This window comes from Epinephelus fuscoguttatus, linkage group LG21, assembly GCF_011397635.1.
Source record: "Epinephelus fuscoguttatus linkage group LG21, E.fuscoguttatus.final_Chr_v1".
NCBI lineage: Eukaryota > Metazoa > Chordata > Actinopteri > Perciformes > Serranidae > Epinephelus > Epinephelus fuscoguttatus.
The window spans coordinates 37,667,054-37,686,563 of record NC_064772.1 but is presented as its reverse complement, the minus strand read 5'-3'; the positions used below and the strand labels follow the sequence as shown (position 1 = coordinate 37,686,563).

At 42.9% G+C, this 19,510-nt stretch overlaps 2 protein-coding genes across 2 annotated transcripts in view; one reads left to right on the top strand and one right to left on the bottom strand.

The window, feature by feature from the left end:
- LOC125882018 (uncharacterized) overlaps nt 1-19,510 on the bottom strand; it is a 381,147-nt gene that overhangs the window by 278,649 nt on the left and 82,988 nt on the right. The gene's annotated exons all lie outside the window — the stretch shown is intronic.
- Nucleotides 9,343-19,510, top strand: part of plppr5b (phospholipid phosphatase related 5b) — a 173,469-nt gene continuing 163,301 nt past the window's right edge. Inside the window, exon 1 of the mRNA XM_049565616.1 lies at nt 9,343-9,488. The gene's annotated coding sequence lies outside the window, so the exon portion shown is untranslated. The remainder of the gene's footprint in view (nt 9,489-19,510) is intronic.

Here is a 19,510-nt window from a genome sequence, read left to right as displayed (position 1 = left end):
TGTCATCTCATGGTAACCTAATATAACAAGTTACACCTTCACTAACAACAGTGACATACAAAACAGTGACATAGGGCATCATCTAATCAGATGGTCTGCATTTATAACTACTAAATTCATTGGTTACCCACACAGCAGTGACTGGTGCCAGCCTGACACAAAATTCAGCAGTTAACACACACAACTATTAACCATTTACTTATTATTTATTTATTATTTTAACACAGTCTCAGGTCCCTATGCCTCCAGGAAAATCCTATGCTACCAAAGCAGTCTTCCACCTCCTCCTTTTCTAAAACAGAGCCACATACAGTGTCATCACCTGGTAATGTCACGCTAACGTTACAGCTTCACCAATGACAGATATAAAAACAGTGACATAATGTTAACGTTCACTGACTTTTATAACGTTACGTTAGGTCTTCAGTTCAGATTAAACAGACGCACTGCATGTTACAATCATACTTAGCCTACTTTACCTCACTTCACACACACACACACACACACACACACACACACACACACAGTCAAGTCTACTGCCAGCTCACACAAAATAAATAAGTTCACAACATACCATTTAACACAGCCGCTGGTCTCCTCTTCTCTCTTTTTTGCCGCCTCTAGATTGTTGTTGATGCTGCTGTGTCTGGTCGTGCTTCCTGATAACGTCTGTACATCATACGACGTCCTCTCTGGCGATCCGTTTACTGACTACCTTAATAACTGATGTTTGAGGCTGCCCGTTTTTACCAGGGACAGGTCACCCAAATCGGGGGCTGTCCCGGGAAATCGGGGATGTCTGCTCACCGTAATTTACATTGTATAAATTAGCCTAGCGTCTAGTAATCTTTCCCTCTTCTCATATGAAACCAGGGACAACAGCAACATGTAACAAAGGTAACGGCACATAATTTGGCTCCATTACAACTCACAACATTCACTGACAAAACAACTGTCTGATAATAAACACGTTTTCCAAGCAAATACAACATGCTAACGTTATTAGCGCCAGCCTATGGCATTTTACATTGTAGTGCTGTAAAGTTTAGTTGATTCAAAACACACGTTAAACACACATTAAACATGGCTTAATAGAGACCATTTTAAACACAAGTACACAAATCACCTTCACTATAACTGGCAGCATTCACAGACAAACACTTGTCTTTATCTGGACACATTTCCCCCACAAATACAACATGCTAACAAGCCTATGGCATTTTACATTGTATAAATTAGCCTAGCATCTAGCAATATTTTCCTCTTCTCATATAAAACCAGGGACAACAGCAACATGTAACAAAGGTAACGGCACATAATTTGGCTCCATTACAACTCACAAGGTTCACTGACAAAACAACTGTCTTATACTAAACACGTTTTCCAAGCAAATACAACATGCTAACGTTATTAGCGCCAGCCTATGGCATTTTGCATTGTATAAATTAGCCTAGCAACAAGCGGAGATTTCCTCTGCTCATATGAAGCCAGGATAAATCCTGAAGTATAAATCCCTTAAGTATAAATCACACAAAAGACTTAAAATGCTATTTTAGTGGAGGCTTTACTGTCTTCACAATTTATTGTTTCTTATCTGTGAAATTAAAGTAAATACAAGCTTCGTTTCCACTGAGGGAAATGGTGTCAGCTTACAGAGACAGACAGGAGGTCTGTGTCACTGTGACGCCAAAGACGGTGGATAAACCGAGACGGTCCACTACGAGTCAGTTTCCTGTATCAGTGTCACATGGGGTTCGCGACCACCACGCCCCTTTAGGAGACTAACAGCAGGTCCTGAGTCCATTGACTTCAGTGGGAGAAATGAACGTGATTACAGATTATGGCCGATTCTTTCGCCCCATAGTCACGGAAGCCAATATTGGACCCATTTATCACAGGCCCCATACCTTCGGAACATTCTGACACCAAAATGGCAAATTTCAGATGGACAAATCAGGAGAAAATTTATTTAGTTCAAGACCTGTCTCTGTCTCAACAACACACACTTGCAAGATTCGGCGACACATATTTTTTTCCAGTGGATGTCTTAGTTACAACATGATTGAGCTAACTGGAGTAATTTCATGTCGTATCCGACAACGGGAGGCTTTTAACAGATGACGTCCTGATTTTAGCTCTGCTGCTGCTGTTAGCTGTCCCTGTCAGCTGCAGCAACTGATGCTTTCTAGACATCGTGATTTCCCAAAACTGAATAAATACCACACATAGCAACGCAAAACTGCTTTGCTAGCTCAATCATGTTGTAACTAAGATATCCGCTGGAAAACATTTTTTTTTCACGGACCGTTTATTGAGTTACTGAGTTATTACAGACACTGCTAACAGCTGACGGTTAGCTCAGCTAATCTACGATAACCAAGTGAGGTTCGGGGTACTTGTCTTTGATTGGCGGTTCTCCATTGTCTTTGATTGGGCTACGGGGGACAACGCCTACTTAGGAGACTGGAAATGTATACCTTTTCATACAATGGGGGTATATTGTATTATTATGTATCTTTGGCGACACTAAGCGTGAGGGTGGGCAAGTTCAACTTTCTGTCAACAACGGGGGTGTTTTGAAAACACCCTCATTTTCACAGGTAACTTAGCCCGTCCCCCCGCCGCAGGAAATAATGGATTAATCCTGGAAAGCTGTTGATGTAGCACTTTTCTCCTTATGAAAGTAACACGGTGACTATTCAACCAGTGAGAATTTGGTCGGACGAGAGCATAGCAACCAAATAATCGACTAGTCGACCAGGAGACTACAGCCCTTGTGATATGGTGCTTGTTGAGGTTGGTTAGCAACCTCAGACACAACCTGCCACCTCGCTCTTGAAAGTTGGCACAGAAAAGGCACAAGAGTAGCGCCTAGCGTCTGACCTTGTGTTTTCCAGGTGGTTGAAGATACAGTTTGTGTGCAGTTAGATAAAGGTCCGTTTTTCAAGTCATCATTTCGATTATTTTAATAAAAATAATGATAATAAACACTATTGATATAGGAAAAACAGTTACAAAGTGCTGTCTGTCTGTCTATCTATCTATCTATCTATCTATCTATCTAAATAAAAACATGTTGCAAATTTTGGAACTAATTACATCCATCCTTTTTTTTTTTACTAAATTTTGAATTTTGGACTTTACAATACTCCTGACTTAAATGTTATTGGAAATGTCTGGAAACAAGCATGTTTGGAATTAAAACCAATCAGAGATCAGTAAAGTAGACAGACAGCTCAGATATGTTTTTAGGAGAGACTTAAACAACAACAGTGACTCAGACAGATAAATATATGATGAACTTTTCATTGTGAGTTTTTGGTCTGGCTACATTTCTGTTCCCTACAGAACCAGCTCCTGTTGTTAACCAGCACCTTAAAGACCATTTGGAACATCTTTTATTACATTGATCGTTTTGTCATTGATCAGTTTCATTGATCAGTTTCAGAGGTGTTTAAGCCATAACTTTAACAGATACCAGTTTTTTTAGATATTTTTTGGGCATTTTTTAACCTTTAATTGATAGGACAGACAAGTGTGAAAGGGGGAGAGAGAGAGGGAGTGACATATAGCAAAGGGCCACAGGCTGGAGTCAAACCCGGGTCGCTGCGGCAACAGCCTTGTACATGGGGCGCCTGCTCTACCACTAAGCCACCGATGCCCCAACAGATACCAGTTCTTACACTTTTTACCTTCCATAATGTCATAACATTTTATGCTGTTTTCATTCAAAGACACAGAAACATTGAACTCCAATTTGATGTTATTTTATTGTGACTAATGATGGTATAGTCTAATATGATTGACACTGGCGGGAAAACCTGAGCACCAGGCTTCCACCTGTGGAAGCCGTCAGTGCTATATCGTAGGCAAAGGGACACAGGCAAATGGATTTGCCTGTGTCCCTTTGCCTACAATATAGCACTTATGAGTACCATGACCTGGATGACTGGGACACAGACATGTCTGGGAGACAACTGTTGCCCAACCTGAGCTGAGCAACAATTGCCTCCTCCTCTATCTCCTTTTTTTTTAAATGTGACCGACACTGACGGGTGAACCTGAGCACCAGGAGAAAACCCCACATAAATTGAGAAAGCTATGGGAGCTACTGATGCCCAGTCTGAGCTGAACAATCACCAGCCTTCATTTCTTCCTCCATTTTCTCAGCTCCTCTTGTTTTTGCTGCCTTCTGCTGCATTTTAATCTTCATCTTCTGCAGCTGGGTCTCTCTGTCATCGGAAGACCTCCTTGGAAACAACAAGAAGTGTTTCCTCTTCTTGTTTATGTACAAACAGAGGTCCTCCAGTTCTGCCTTGTCGGCGACCAGCTGCGTAACCTCTGTTTCCAGGCTCTGCTGTTTCTCAGCCAGGTCCTCTGTAACCTTCTCCAGAGCGGTGTATTTATCATGCCGGGATGTCTGGCTCTGGAGGAGCTCAGCATCTTTACTTCTCAGCTCTTCTGCTGTTTTGGAGAGCTTGTTATTGAGGCAGTTGTTGTCCTCTGTGAGACGGATGATCTCAGCGTCTCTCTGGCTGATGTCTGGCTCCACTTTGACCCTAGATTGGGTCTGCTGTGCCTCCCAGCTCTGTTGAATTTCTACCAGGTTGCAGAACTTGTCTCTCAGAGATTGTAATTTATCCTGCCAGGATGTCTGGCTCTGGAGAAGCTCAGCATCTTTACGTCTCAGCTTTTCTGCTGTTTTGGAGAGCTTAAGAATTAGGCAGTTGTTGTCCTCTGTGAGACGGATGATCTCAGCGTCTCTCTGGCTGATTTCGGCCTCCGCTTTGACCCGAGATTGGGTCTGCTCTGCCTCCCAGCTCTGCTGTTTCTGTAATTTGTGATTTGCAGGTCTTTGCAGAAATTGTCTCTCAGAGTCTGGAATTTATCCTGCCAGGCTGTCTGGCTCTGGAGGAGCTCAGCATCTCTTGAGGTCACCTCTTGTGTTGTCTCGGCGAGTTTTTTAAGGAGACAGTTGTCCTCAGTGAGACGGATGATCTCAAGGTCTCTCTGGTGGAGTTGCTCCTCCATCAGAGAGACCTTGATGGTCAATCCCTTCTCCCGCATCTCCCATTTCTGGTTATTTGCCTCAACGTCTGTTGCAGACTTCTGAGCCTCATATTTCGCCTGCCAGACGTCCTCGCTCTGCTGGAGAGCAGCATCTTTGCTGCTCATCGCTGTGTGTGCCTCTGCCAGCGTCAGAAGGAGACTGTGTTTCTCGTCGCGGAGTTTCAGGAGGTCAGCGCCCAACTGATCCATCTGTTCTCTCATTTGGGCTTCCTTCTCCTGGTACTCATTCTGTACCTGGCTCTCAACCTCCTGCCTCAAAACCTGCTTGATCTGGTTTGGGGCAGTTTGTCTTTCGGCCTCATACCTTGCGACCTTCTTCTTGATAATGTGGCGTATCTTTTGGTGTTGCATGTCCTTCTGGTTTCCACAAGAGGCATTGTTGTGCTGGTGGTGGTTGTAGTTTTGGGGAGGTCCATGACGGCCCCCGACTTCACCAGCTGGTCTTTAGTGCAACACACATCGCCGCCGTATGACGATTTTCATAAGAAACTCACCCGTGAAATCCAAGTTGTTGTTGCCTCAAAGTTTTTCCTCTTCTTCTTCTATTACAAGCAGTTGGCAACCATTGGCAACTAGTGTAGGTACAGCCACCTGGCAGGCTGGGGTGGGAAATACACTTTCGATGGTGCCGGGTCATTATATGAAAACATGCCAAGTACTGTTTTAAAACTATTTATGACCCCCTTTTGGATTAAATAGATCCTTACCTATCAGAAATATGTGCTGTGCCATCTCAGGCTATCTTATTTTTTATTTTTTTCCACATTTAATCAACATGCATATGTGTGTTTTGTCAACCCTGTTACGATACACCAATTAGTGTTTGAAAATATTTTAACTGCATATTTACAACAAATCTGATATACTATGAAGGATAAATCTCCCCTTGTTACACTGAGTGTGTTTGTACAGTGAGACTATTGAGATGTTAATTTTTATCCATGGATGAATATGCTCATTTGCAATTGACACTTTCACAGCATCTTTCTTTTTAAGAACAGAATATGGAAACAAAATAATAATACCCACATTTAATTTGATTACTGGTTTCTTTTACTTAACATATAAAATGAGTTGATTTGACATTTGTCTTTTCAATTTTTGAATTATACTAGAATATCATATAAGTAACAGGGCTGACACCTCAGTAACAGGGTTGACAACAGTTACCATACTAATAGTTTAAGTTGCAGCTTTGGGTCTAATGAAGATAATGGGACATTCATAAACCTTTAATTCAACATGACTAATCAAAGAATAATTTGGAGACATATTTATTGAGAGGTTTTAGCATTTTTCAAAACATGAAGGATATTGAAAGGACAGTCACAATGAATTTGATCCATTGAACATGTTTGGCCTGCTCCAAAAGTTGCATCATTTCCTGGGAGTGAAATCAGCTTCCTTTAGTGAACATGCTGGTGAAAAGACAAATAAGTGTCTTCTTCTTTTCATGATTTTTCTTAGAGTTATATAATGTTTCACAGAGGGGGACAAGCTTATTTTGTCAGCCCTGTTTCCACAAAAGGACACATTAAAAAGATATTTGTTAAAAAATTTTAATGTACATAAATAACATGATATAAGCCTCTAATGAATGCACACCATGTGGTCTCATGACGTTCACCACATGGCTTCCAAGTTAACAAAAGTATGGTTTTGCGAGTCCATGAAAGTATACTTTCCTTACCAATAGTAGACATTATATACATGGTTTTACAAGTTTCATCGCTAGCTGAGAGGGAAATTGAAAAAATTGTGCACTTGGTGACAAGTTTTTGAAATTTGACATAGTGTAAGGTATGGGTATAAGGTTTTCAAAAACCAAGTTGGGATAGCCACAAATTTCAATATGGCCCTCACCGGAGATCTGGATCTGCTCCAAATTGTAATGGGTTCCATGTTGGACCATGTTATACCTCTCCACCAAGTTTAACACTATGCCAAATTTCAAAAACTTGTCAGCAAGTGCACAGTTTTTTCAATTTCCCTCTCAGCAAGTAGCATGTCTACTATTGGTAAGGAAAATATATTTTCATGTACTTGCAAAACCATACTTTTGTCAACCCTGCTACCATCAACCCTTTTACACTAGAATGGTAACAGGGTTGACAATAACAGGGTTGCCGAAAAATGTTCTTGGCAGCCATTACTAGCCATGTGGTGAAGGTCATGAGACCACATGGTGTGCATTCATTAGAGGCTTATATCATGTTATTTATGTACATTAAAAATTTCTAACAAATATCTTCTGAGCGTGTCCTGTTGTGGAAACAGGGCTGACACAATAAGCTTGTCCCCCTCTGTCAAACATTATATAACTCTAAGAACAATCATGAAAAGAAGAGGACACTTATTTGTCTTTTCACCAGCATGTTCACAAAAGGAAGCTGATTTCACTCCCAGGAAATGATGCAACTTTTGGAGCAGTCCATTATCTCAGAAGGGGTGTGTTCATTAAAAGTAACAGGGTTGACGACTACCTCACTAAATCAATGTTTTTTACAACATTTTACATATATTAAGAATAAAATCCATTTGTGAATAATGAAAGGACACTTGAGGCTTTATATATAAGTTTATGTTTTTATGATAGTTTGACTTTTTTGGGCCTTAATAGCTAGTAAAAGTAGAACAATCATATTGAGCAACAGGCCATTTTTACAACTTTTGAACGATGCTTCGTACAAAAAGATGTTTAAAACTCTTTGAAAACAAAATAAATAAACATTGTTTTAATGTTACAAGAGATATCATGGAAAATAAATTCTAAAATGATTATAGTGTATTTATTGTTTATTGACATTTATAGCACAGTTTTGGTCGAGAGACACAAAATGGCACGTTTTCGTATAATGACCCTGCCACTGAGCGCCACCACCAATGTGTGTTGGGGGACGGCACTTGACGGCCACAGTGCCGCGCCGGCGGCAGTGTGTGTTGCACTTCAGTCTGTAGTGGGGTCTCCTTTCCTTCTTTCTTTGCAGTGATGGCCAACAGAATCCTCCTCCAGGTGCTCCAGCTTCCTCCCACAGTCCAAAGACATGCAGGTTAACTGGTGACTCTAAATTGTCTGTAGGTGTGAATGTGAGTGTGAATGGTTGTCTGTCTCTATGTAGTCTATGAGTGGGCGGAAGTTTGCTGCAGAGATCAGCCTCTCATTGGGCGGAACGAGCCACCCGCTGAAGTCCCGCCCTACCACCTCCGGTTGCGTAGAAGTTTTCAACCGTTTTCAACACGTCCTTTACTAACTTTTGCGGTGTTTGATCTTGCAGGGATGTAGCCATTTTTCTGACATGGTTCGCGTCCTGTAGGCGATATTTTTGTGGGCGTGTTACACCAAAACCTGTTTCCCCCCGGCAATATTTTTGCAAGCGCAGTTGCTGTGGCACCGCCCACAACGATTGTGATTGGTTGAAAGAAATACAAGCAGCCGGGGCGTTTTTTTCTCCAATCTCAAAGTGAGAGTCGGCGCAGCCAGACCTTTCTTTTCCTGAGAAAGGTCTGGTGAGCGAGACTAGTCTCTATGTGTCAGTCCTGTGATAGTCTGGTGACCTGTCCAAGGTGAACCCTGCCTCTCACCCAGTGTCAGCTGGGATAGGCTCCATGGTATGATATAGAACATTCCACAGTGCTGATTGATTAGAGTTTATCTATAAGGTCGTAACATGAACTGATTTGAATCAGATGCCACACAAGTCTGCTAATTTGTCGTAATATCAAACAAACAGAGACCATATGCTCAAATACTTATTACCATTTTTAACTGTCAACATTTCAGTTTGTGTGTGTGTGTGTGTGTGTGTATGTGTGTGTTGTTGTGGTGAAAAGAAGTGTCATCACAGAGCCTGTGGTGTGTGACAGTGTGAGCTCTAACATCTCAGCTTTGACACACTAGCTGCATGCCAAGGTTTCTTCCCACTGCTCCATCACTGCTGCTCTGGTAAATGGACACCATATGCACAGTCAGTGTGTGTGTGTGTGTGTGTGTATAGGACTCTTGTTACTGCTGCTGGAACAGACACAGATAGGGGCAATGCTGCCTTTACTGTCCCCTCTAAACTACGAAATTGGACGCTCGGATCTCTCTTTTATTTTGGGGAGTTCTCTGTTTTACCGCACTTCACTGATCACTTGAAGGCAGCATTCACCTCAGCACCCCACAGACTGACCTGAGCCGCGCATGCGCCCTAACAGCTGAAACTCCCGTGCATGCAGCACCGAGGATCCGGTGATTAAAACAAGGAAGATGCGGAAAAGTGTGAGGAGCTGAGCAGGAGTGTACGGGAGCCGGTGTGAGCGGATGCTGTGGCGGCTGCAGGCAGCGGATAGTGTCGCAGAAGCTGCTGCGTGTTGTCGCTGAGGTTGAGCCGGCTCGGATCCCGGAGAGGCTGCACAAACTCCTGGAGCTGTCCAAGGTAAGTTAGGAGCCTCTCTCCCCGGTGTCCTTCAGCTGTGGAGCCGCTGGGCTGCACCGCGGAGCAGGAAGTGCAGCAGTGTGTGGGGCTGTCACGGAGCTCCAGGAAACACTTGTGATGTGTGTCTTTGTGATCGTGGGGCTTCAGCAGGGAGATGAAGTCATTCTCTACAAGTACAGTTTGACATGTACATGTGTGGTGAGCCAGCAGCAGCAGCAGCAGCAGCAGCAGTCCCTGAACCTCCTGCTCAGTGAGTCACCCTGACACCAGGCACTGTGGCTACACTTGGGTTGATATTGTTTTCAATGTGATGCATGAAGGCCAGTTTAATCACCATGGACACACTCAGCGTGTGAGAGCAGCTGGAGCCTGTGATGTCTTCAGTGTCTCTGGGTGTCATGTGGAGATGCTCTCAGGTTGCATCATGGGAAGTTGGGATCCAGTGTTTCAGGAAGTTGACTGATCCTAGGGACGCTGGGATATCTCAGCCTGTCAGCGCGCTTTGAATTACACTGTTTTATATCGTTGTATCTCAGGTTGTCCGTCTGTACGTACCGGGGTCATCCCATGGGGTCGGTGCCTTTTGCGTCCCCAAGAAATAGTCTGTCATAAATTGACTATAATAGCAAACAGTTATGTAATTTAATAACACCCTCCTGAGACCCTGTGTCCTGGGTTTACTGCACCTTATACTTCATACTGAACTCAGACCTGTCGTCCTCGGGCGTGGACACTTTTTTGTGCCATCTAGTGGCAGTGAGAGCACAATACACTAATCCATGTAAAAACAAGATGGCAGCCATCTCTGCCAAGTCAGTCTGTATCTGATCCCCACACAAAAGTGGACAAAACCTGATCACATTTAATGGTTGCAACGTATTTACTCATGATTAATAATGTTTGTAGTTTGATATGGCAACAAATTTGACCAATTTTAACAACACTAACAAGCTGAGACACTGTTAATTAAAGGGGAACTAATGTTTTTTTCAACCTAGGCCCTATTTTCCCATCTACTTTTGTCTCAATGACTGATAGGATGTTGAATATGTGACATTTCTCCAATACGACAAAAATACAGGGGTCTTTAGTCGTGGGTCAGCTTACAACTGAACATGTCGGCCACTTAGTAGAAAATACAGAGTTATATCTCGTGTATTGCCGTTCAGCCTGAAAATACGGAGATATGAATTTCTGTCCATATCGTTGAGCCCTAGTAGACACCTCTGCTGATAATTCAGCTCCTGGTTTAAGACCTTCTGAGGGAATTCTGACCAGGAGAAGTCACCTTTCAGATGCTACTAAATCCCCCTAAATCTTACTGCTCCTTTAATCAGTGATGTTGCATGCTGATGAATAGTTGTCTTAATTTGCATACTCCAGTTTTGCACTGATGTAAAGAGGGGCTCAGTGTTCTGGTCCCTGTGAGTTTTGTGTTGCTTACTGTCGTTGTGTATCGTCAAAGTTTCAACCTTAAACTGAGTTGACGAGTAACAAATGTAGAGTTGCCTGCAGTGGATGGACCGCGCTGTCTACAGTACACACTGCAAAGCTTTGCCCTTGTGCTGCCACCGCGGGTACTGCGTTAGCCATTATGGTTGAAGGTGGTACTTTTTCTTCTCTGCCTCAATCGGTCTCTTTCTGCCTGCACTTTCATCATCAGTGGCGTCTGAGTTAGAATCTCTCATTGTCTCCCCCTCCCCACCAGCCTCCTCCTCCCTCTCCTCATTTGTGCAGGCAGTCAGTAGGTGTGGGGCGGGCAGGAGGAGAGGAGACGTTGCTAGTTGCACTGTGGGAGTTGAGTTGTAGATTGTCTCTGTGGCTGTGTTGACGCTCTGCTCTCAGGGTTTGAAGCCTTAGAAAGCTGTCATTGCGTTCAGATGGTTTGTGTTGGCTCTTTCTGTTGAATCTAATTCAAAGAAGTTGTTTTCATTTACATATGCAATGATGTCACCAATATGCAAATGCACGCATGAGGTCATCAGGCAACTTTTGAAGCAAGTGCTAACTACCTTCATCGGAAAATAGTTGGCGACACTGTGGAGACAAACACAGACAGGAGCTGCTCTGATCAGCTGTTAAGACAAAAAGCTTAGGGTTGATGGTAGCCAATCACAGCACAGTAGGGCGGGAATAAGCAAAACACTGTCATTGAGTGCAGTGTTGCTAACGGCGCAACTTTCTCACTAGATCTGGCGACGTTTAAGACACTTTTAGTCCATGGGCCAGGCAAGAATTTGGTTTCATCTCAAGTGGCAAAACCTCTGTGGCACCAGTTTGTTTGTGGGCTCCATATATGTCATTTGAAACATGATAACCGTTTCAAATGAGCAGCTTCACTAATTTTTCGGAACAATCGTCCATCTAACATCATCTGCACAGTAGGTTTGTGTGCAGTCTATTGTAAGATCCTGTGTACCAATATATGCAATAATTAAGTCTGAATATAAACAGGGTCTATGAGTTTGTTCTGGGCTACTGTAGAAACATAGTGGTACAAAATGGCGGCTCTGTGGACAATAAGGGCTCAACCTAAGGTAACAAAAACATCACAATACTGTTTTTCATTAGTCATGCATCTTGCAGCAGTTAGAAACATCAGTCTGTGGTGTTTTGCTGGTTATAAGCTGAACTATGTCACATATCTGACATACTGCTACGCTCAAATGTCTCACCTGGAGGTTGATCATCCTGGTGTTCATGCACACTCTGTAGAGGGTGTTTTTCGGTCCAGCTGGCAGGAACAGTCCCTGTTGAGAGATTCTAGTAGGGTTGTTAAAAGTATCAATACTATGAAAAGTATCGATACTCAAACGCTGTATCCGGATACAATACTAATTTACAAAAGTATCAGTACTAACAGTGCACGCCACCTCAGCGCCTGGCGGGTGCACGATGGGTCCGGCAGACACGCGCTGTGCAGGCAGCGTCTGGCAGGCACAGAGTCCTCGCTGCAACCCGGCTTGTTGTCGTCGCTGTGCATGCATGCACACATTTCTGTTGCTGTAATATGGCCAGCGCGGCTGCAGGAGGATCAGAGCAGCCAGTTTTGGTCAAAAATGATAAAGGAAAAAGCGCTCTTTGGAAATATTTAGTTGGCAGGTACAGCCCCTCCCCTCACTAGCAGCTGAGCAGCTGGTGTCGCCAGCATCAAACTAAAATATAACTTCTAACGTTAATGTGGGAGCTAAGCAGAAAACTTTATCAGTCATGCCCGTCTGTAACATTAATAGACAATGTTAGTTTAACAGGACAACACAATTATGTGTGTCTGAAAGTTATGTTAACTGTAAAGTCACAGATTGAAGCTGAAAAAACATTTGGTTTCTCCCGTAACGCCTGGTTCTCTGATAGTGAGGTAGAAACAGGAGCATCCTGAGCCTAAACTACCAACTCTATTTGATCAGCAACGAAAATATGGTGCCAATTCACCATAAGCACAGAAAATAAACAGGGCTGTAGATAAATATATTTGTATGGACAGATCTTGTTTCTGGTTGTTATTTATTTTGGGGGGATTTTTTGTTGTTATCATTGATGTTACTGTTCTGATCTTTATTTAAAAAATGACATGCCTCTTAATTTTTTGCTGCTGTATCGAAAATGGTATCGAGTATTGAATATTTTCCTGGGTATCGATATCGAGTTTGAAATTTTAGTATCGTGACAACCCTAGATTCTAGCACACCAGACAATGGAGGTGAGTGTAAACAGGTCAAGAACAACATTTCTCAACACGGAATTGCAAAGAGTTTATGGATTTCACATCTACAGTCCATAATATCATCAAGAGATTCAGAGAATCTGGAGAAATCTCTGCACGTGAGGGAAAAGGCTGAAAACCACTGAAGGATTGTGACCTTTGACCCCTCAGGCTGAGCTGCATTAATAACTGACATGACTGTATGAAGAATATTACTACATGACATTGTTTCATGTTTGTTTCTTTATTTTAGAGAAGAAGTAGTAGAAGAAGAAGTTTCTGTTTAAATGTGAGGGCAATGAGTCGTCAGTGACATCCTTAGTACTTGTGTAAAGCAGTGGTTATCAACTGGTGGGTTGTGGTCCAAAAATGGGATTCAGTGTCTCCTGAACGTGTCAGGTTTGTTAGAAACAAGCTTTAGTTTGAAGTACAGTGGAGAGCTTTTATTTTGAAGTGCTGTTTCCTGCTTTAGAGTGAGTGACTAACAGACAGCTACTTGACAAAGACAGCGAACTAGCTCGATGGCCAAACACAAGTATGATGCTGAATATATCAAACTGTGTGGACCTTGAACTGATGACGAAGGAGAGATCTGGACCTCATGTCTGGACCAGTTGGGAAGCACTGGTGTAAAGAATAAAGAAACAGAGCTGAGAGAGAAGTTCAAACCTCGCCTCATCTCCACACACCTGACCAGTCACTGAGTGCAGTGGCCGTGACTGTTTGATCGCCTGTTTCACAAAGTTGCAGAACTTCTCGTGTGCAGTTGCTGGTGTTGAATGTGTGTGCTGCTGGTGGCTTCACACAGTCTTGAGTGTATTTTAAAAGGCTCGTGGCTCAGTCGGGTTTGCCTCCAGCAAAGGCCCACATGGGGCACGACAGATGCTAAAAAGATGAGACAGTGTTCGAATAGAAGAACAGATCCACGCGGTGCTCCTGGAAGAAGAGTGCTGTCACTGATTTGCCGTGGTGCTGTGTAATGAAGGCCGGCAGACTGCTGCTCAGTTTGATAAAGGTCGCTGGAGTTCAAGCTGGGTGTTCATGCTGTGCTGGTCTGTATTTTGTTTTAATCTGCAGGTTTGTAAGACCTGCAGACACCATGCACTGTTCCAAAGTAATCTCATCTTCATTAAAGTATCAAGTAATGATACACATAACGCGGATGACACCGGGACATGACAATACAGTCTCACAAACAACATTTTAATCCAACTTTTGGTGCTAGAATAATAAAATCAGTTGCTTTTCGCTCCACTAGATGGTGCTGATGTTTTGTTCCCTGCTGAGGTCAGCAGAGGTCTCAGTCAGCGGCATCTGGCAGGAAGTTCATCAAAACAAAGATGGAGGCACTGGAGAAAGAAACAGAAATACATCGTCTGCATTTAAATCAAACGTCTGGACTTATTTTGGATTTTTTAACACAGAAGGAGGACTTGGATATGACACGTGATTTACAGCAGCGTCACAATTTTTGCACAAGCATGTGCAAAGATCTGCGTCCATACAGCGCTGCTGAAAACCAAGGCTTTTGTTACATGCTAAAAACACGTGAACCCAGGTATGTGACTCCACCCCCACGTTTTTTCACCCTCACAGCCGTACCCAAGCTCTACAGAGAGGTGAAGCATAAAGCTGGGGAACCTTTGAGTACAGCAGGAAGGGTGGCATTAACCTGGAGGAAACCCACGCTGACACAGGGAGAACATGTCAGAGCACCTGGAGGAAACGCACGCTGACACAGGGAGAACATGCAAACTCCACACAGAAGGGCTCCCCTCATCCCAGGTTCAAAGCAGGAACCCTCTTGCTGTGAGGCGACAGTGCTAACCACTGCACCACCATACCGCCCATAATAATAAATGGAGTAATGCAGTAATAATAAATAATAAATAATAGAAAAACAACAGATCTGCAACATTTCAGGGCAGTGACGAACAGTTAGAGGCTTTGAAACTTCATTCATACCGTTGACATTTGAATTGTTAATCAGCATTCAGATCCTGCACAGCGTTTTTCTTTTTTTGCATGCCTGTTCATGCTGTTTAAACCCAGTATTTCTGCACAGTTGCAGATAAACATCACACCACACTAATATTATTAGTACATTTTAGTTTAAAACAAGCACAAAAACAGAATTCAACGATTTGTAAATTCTTTTCGACATATAGTGGAGTATATGAGCATTTAACACGTCAGAGTCGGAGTTTAAACATTGAATATGTTTATTTTTCTTTCCGAACATTTGTAATAACATTTTAACTCCAGAGTATTGTGAAGTCCACAATTCAAAATTTATTTAAAAAAAAGAAGAAGATGGATGTAATGTTTTTATTTAGCAAAATATTTAGCTTCAGACAATTTTGTTGCCATTTTGCCTCAAAAACAACATCTGGGAATTTGTATAATGAGGACTAGCAGCTTTACAGGAGCTCACAGACAATGATCATTAATGTGTCACAGTGATGGCTGACAGTGTTCCAGCAATATAAAACTTAACAACAAATTCAAGAACTTTTCAAGGACATTTTAGGCCAAATTCTGTAAAAAGAACCCAACACTGCATAGTTGGAGAAAGGGATCAAGGTTAACTAGAGAAGCAATTTCTGAAGAAACTGCGGGTGTGAATGCTGCGAGCTGAAGCCACGCTGCAATGCTGCCTTGAATACAATGAAGTTTGAATGATTTGAATATTTGAATGTTTTACTGAGATTTATGAAATCCAATATGGCCGCCGCCTAGTGACGCCACAATATGCAAATTAGATGAGTTACTTTACTCCCATCAGATTCCTCTTCCTTTATTTTGAGGATGAGACGACAAAAACAGCACAAAACAAAAGAAATGTACTGTGTAAACATGTTAAAAATGCTGTTTTACTGAGATTTATGAAATCCAATATGGCCGCTGCCTAGTGACGCCACGATATGCAAATTAGATGAGTTAATTTACTCCCATCACAAACTTTGGGTCATGATGAATAGTTTTCTCATTTACAGTATGCCTTCATCTCTCACCACTTTCAAGCGAAAGCCTTTTGAAATGTTGAAATGAATATTTTCCTCAAATAACTCTGGCAACTAAAGGGTTAAAATGGAGATTCTGCCCCTGTCATGTCTGCATGTAACATGTAGACACGCTTACACACACACACACACACACACACACACACACACACACACACACACACACACACACACATCATGTTTCTGTGAGTTTGTGTGGCACAGCGGTTGCCATGGTAATAAACTAGGTGCACCTGGCAGAAGAGCAGAGAGAGACAGACAGAACACAGAGAAGAGAGCTCTGTCAGAGGAGATTTAACTCCTCGAACAAGTTCTTCCCATTCCCAAACCGTTGGTCCAATCATGAAGATAAAGTGATTGTGAGAGACAGCCACTTCTCGTGAACGCACATGTCGAGTTTTATATTTCTCGAGTCCAAAATGGGGTCACCAGAGCGAGTTACAAATGTGTTGCACCTCAGCTGTTTCCAGAAATTTCTCCTCTCAGATTACATGGGAGTGAATGAGAAAAAAATCGGCGCTCCCTTCGCTTTGGAGCCGCTCAGCAAAAATGTGTACGTGTGACAGATTCCATGTCAACATTTCTGTGACCAGGACAAATTTTCCTATGTTTTGTGGTATAAATTGTGTACGTACAGTGAAAATTGTGGCCGTATGAGCGAGTTGAAGAGAAAATTTCTTAATTAATTTTCAGCTGCTCTTCACTCTAGTGATGACATCACCCACTCTAGCTCACGCAATACACACCCATTATAAAGTCTGAGAAGGGCTGAAAACTTCATGGATTTTAAACTGACTTTGTAGAAAAACTAAAAGAGATACTGAAAATTTGAATTAGTTCCTGAAAGTTGACAACAGCGTCAACATTTGAGAGTTGGAATGGAGTTTCTACGTCAATGTATGAATTCGTGATGTGTGGGTGAAGATGAGTGAGTTTGAAGGATTTTCTCATTGACTTCCATTATAACAAAGTTTCAAAAAACGCTGAATATTTTTGAAAGTTTGAATGGTATTGAAAAGTTGAATCATATGTAAAATGTCAGCAAAATGATGAATATTTTCCATTTTGAATGGAGTTTCTAGCTGAAAGTATGAATCGGTAGTCACAGTTTGAAAAAAGGTGAAATTTTTAGATTTTTGAGGATTCCGAAATGCATTCCCAATAGGAAAAGGATTTGGGAAAAATCGGAAATATCTCGGAAAGTATGAATTTTAGGAAAAAAGTGAATACATCCGTGAATGTCCTAATTCAGCTGAACGTTTTCATGTTTGAACGGTTTTAATCGGTTGAAGTTTGTAGAACTAGTAGTGGTCCAACCGTTTTTGCTCCATCCGCTTTAATAGAAGTCGGAATTTTAACGTTGAATTCCCGGGAAAATATGAACGTTATGGAAAAATACTGTCACAACAGTGAATGTTTATAATGAGGACTAGCAGCTTTACAGGAGCTCACAGACAATGATTATCAATGTGTCACAGTGATTGCTGACAATATTAAAACATTCATTCATTCATTCATCTTCTAACCGCTTCATCCTCTTGAGGGTCGCGGGGGGGGTGGAGCCTATCCCAGCTGACACTGGGCGAGAGGCAGGGTACACCCTGGACAGGTCACCAGACTATCGCAGGGCTGACACATAGAGACAGACAACCATTCACACTCACATTCACACCTACGGACAATTTAGAGTTATCAATTAACCTGCATGTCTTTGGACTGTGGGAGGAAGCCGGAGTGCCCGGAGAGAACCCACGCTGACACGGGGAGAACATGCAAACTCCACACAGAAGGGCTCCTGCACCCGGGATCGAACCGGCAACCCTCTTGCTGTGAGGCGACAGTGCTAATCACCACATCACCGTGCCGCCCAATATTAAAACAACTACAGTTTTTTTTTTTGCACAAATATATGAATTCAAGCACTTTCAATGACCAAATGTCTATTTGTGTTTATTTTTATGAACCTTTCAAGACGTTAATTTCTTTCAACTCAAATTAAATAACATGAAAGAACTGTCAGGACCTGTGGGAACCCTCTCTGGAATAGCCCCGCCCACTTTTAAATTCTATGTGGAGTGGTTGGGGGGGCGGGGCCATCAGTGTTCCAACTCCTTTGTGACACTTCGGCGCACGGAACACATCAAAAGATCAAAGGGTTTGAAACTGTGAAATAGCCCTGGAGAGTGAGAAACTGCCCTTCTGGAGAGCGAGGACGTCTGGCAGGCGAAATACGAGTCTCTGAGTCAGAAGTCTGCAACAGACATGGAGGCAAATAACCAGAGATGGGAGACACAGGAGAAGGAATTGACCATCAAAGTCTCTCTGATAGAGGAGCAACTCCACCAGAGAGACCTTGCGATCCTCTGTCTCACCGAGGACAACAACCGTCTCGTTAAAAAACTCGCTGAGACAACACAAGACGTGACCTCTAGAGATGCTGAGCTCCTCCAGAGAGACGCTGAGATCATCCGTCTCACAGAGGACAACAACAGTATCATTCTCACGCTCTCTGAAACAGCAGAAAAGCTGAGAGTTAGAGATGCTGAGCTCCTCCAGAGCCAGACATCCTGGCAGGATAAATTCCAGTCTCTGAGAGACAAGTTCTGCAACCTGGTAGACATTCAACAGAGCTTGGAGGCACAGCAGACCAAATTTAGGGTCAAAGTGGAAGCCGAAATCGGCCAGAGAGATGCTGAGATCGTCCGTCTCACGCAGGACAACAACAGCCTCATTCACAAGCTCTCCAAAACAGCAGAAGAGCTGAGAAGTAGAGATGCTGAGCTCCTCCAGAGCCAGGCAGCCTGGGAGGATAAATTCCAGTCTCTGAGAGACAACTTCTGCAACCTGGAAGAAAGTCAACAGAGCATGAAGGCACAGCAGACCCAATTTAGGGTCAAATTGGAAGCTGAAATCAGCCAGAGAGACGCTGAGATCATCCGTCTCACACAGGACAACAACTGTCTTGTTCACAAGCTCTCTGAAACAACAGAAGAGCTGAGACGTAAAGATGCTGAGCTCCTCCAGAGCCAGACATCCTGGCATGATAAATTCCAGTCTCTGAGAGACAAGTTCTACAACCTGGTAGAAATTCAACAGAGCTGGGAGGCACAGCAGACCCAATTAAGGGTCAAAATGGAGCCAGAAAGCAGCCAGAGAGATGCCGAGATCATCCGTCTCACAGAGGACAACAACAGCCTCATTCACAAGCTCTCTGAAACAACAGAAGAGCTGAGACGTAAAGATGCTGAGCTCCTCCAGAGCCAGACATCCTGGCATGATAAATACACCGCTCTGGA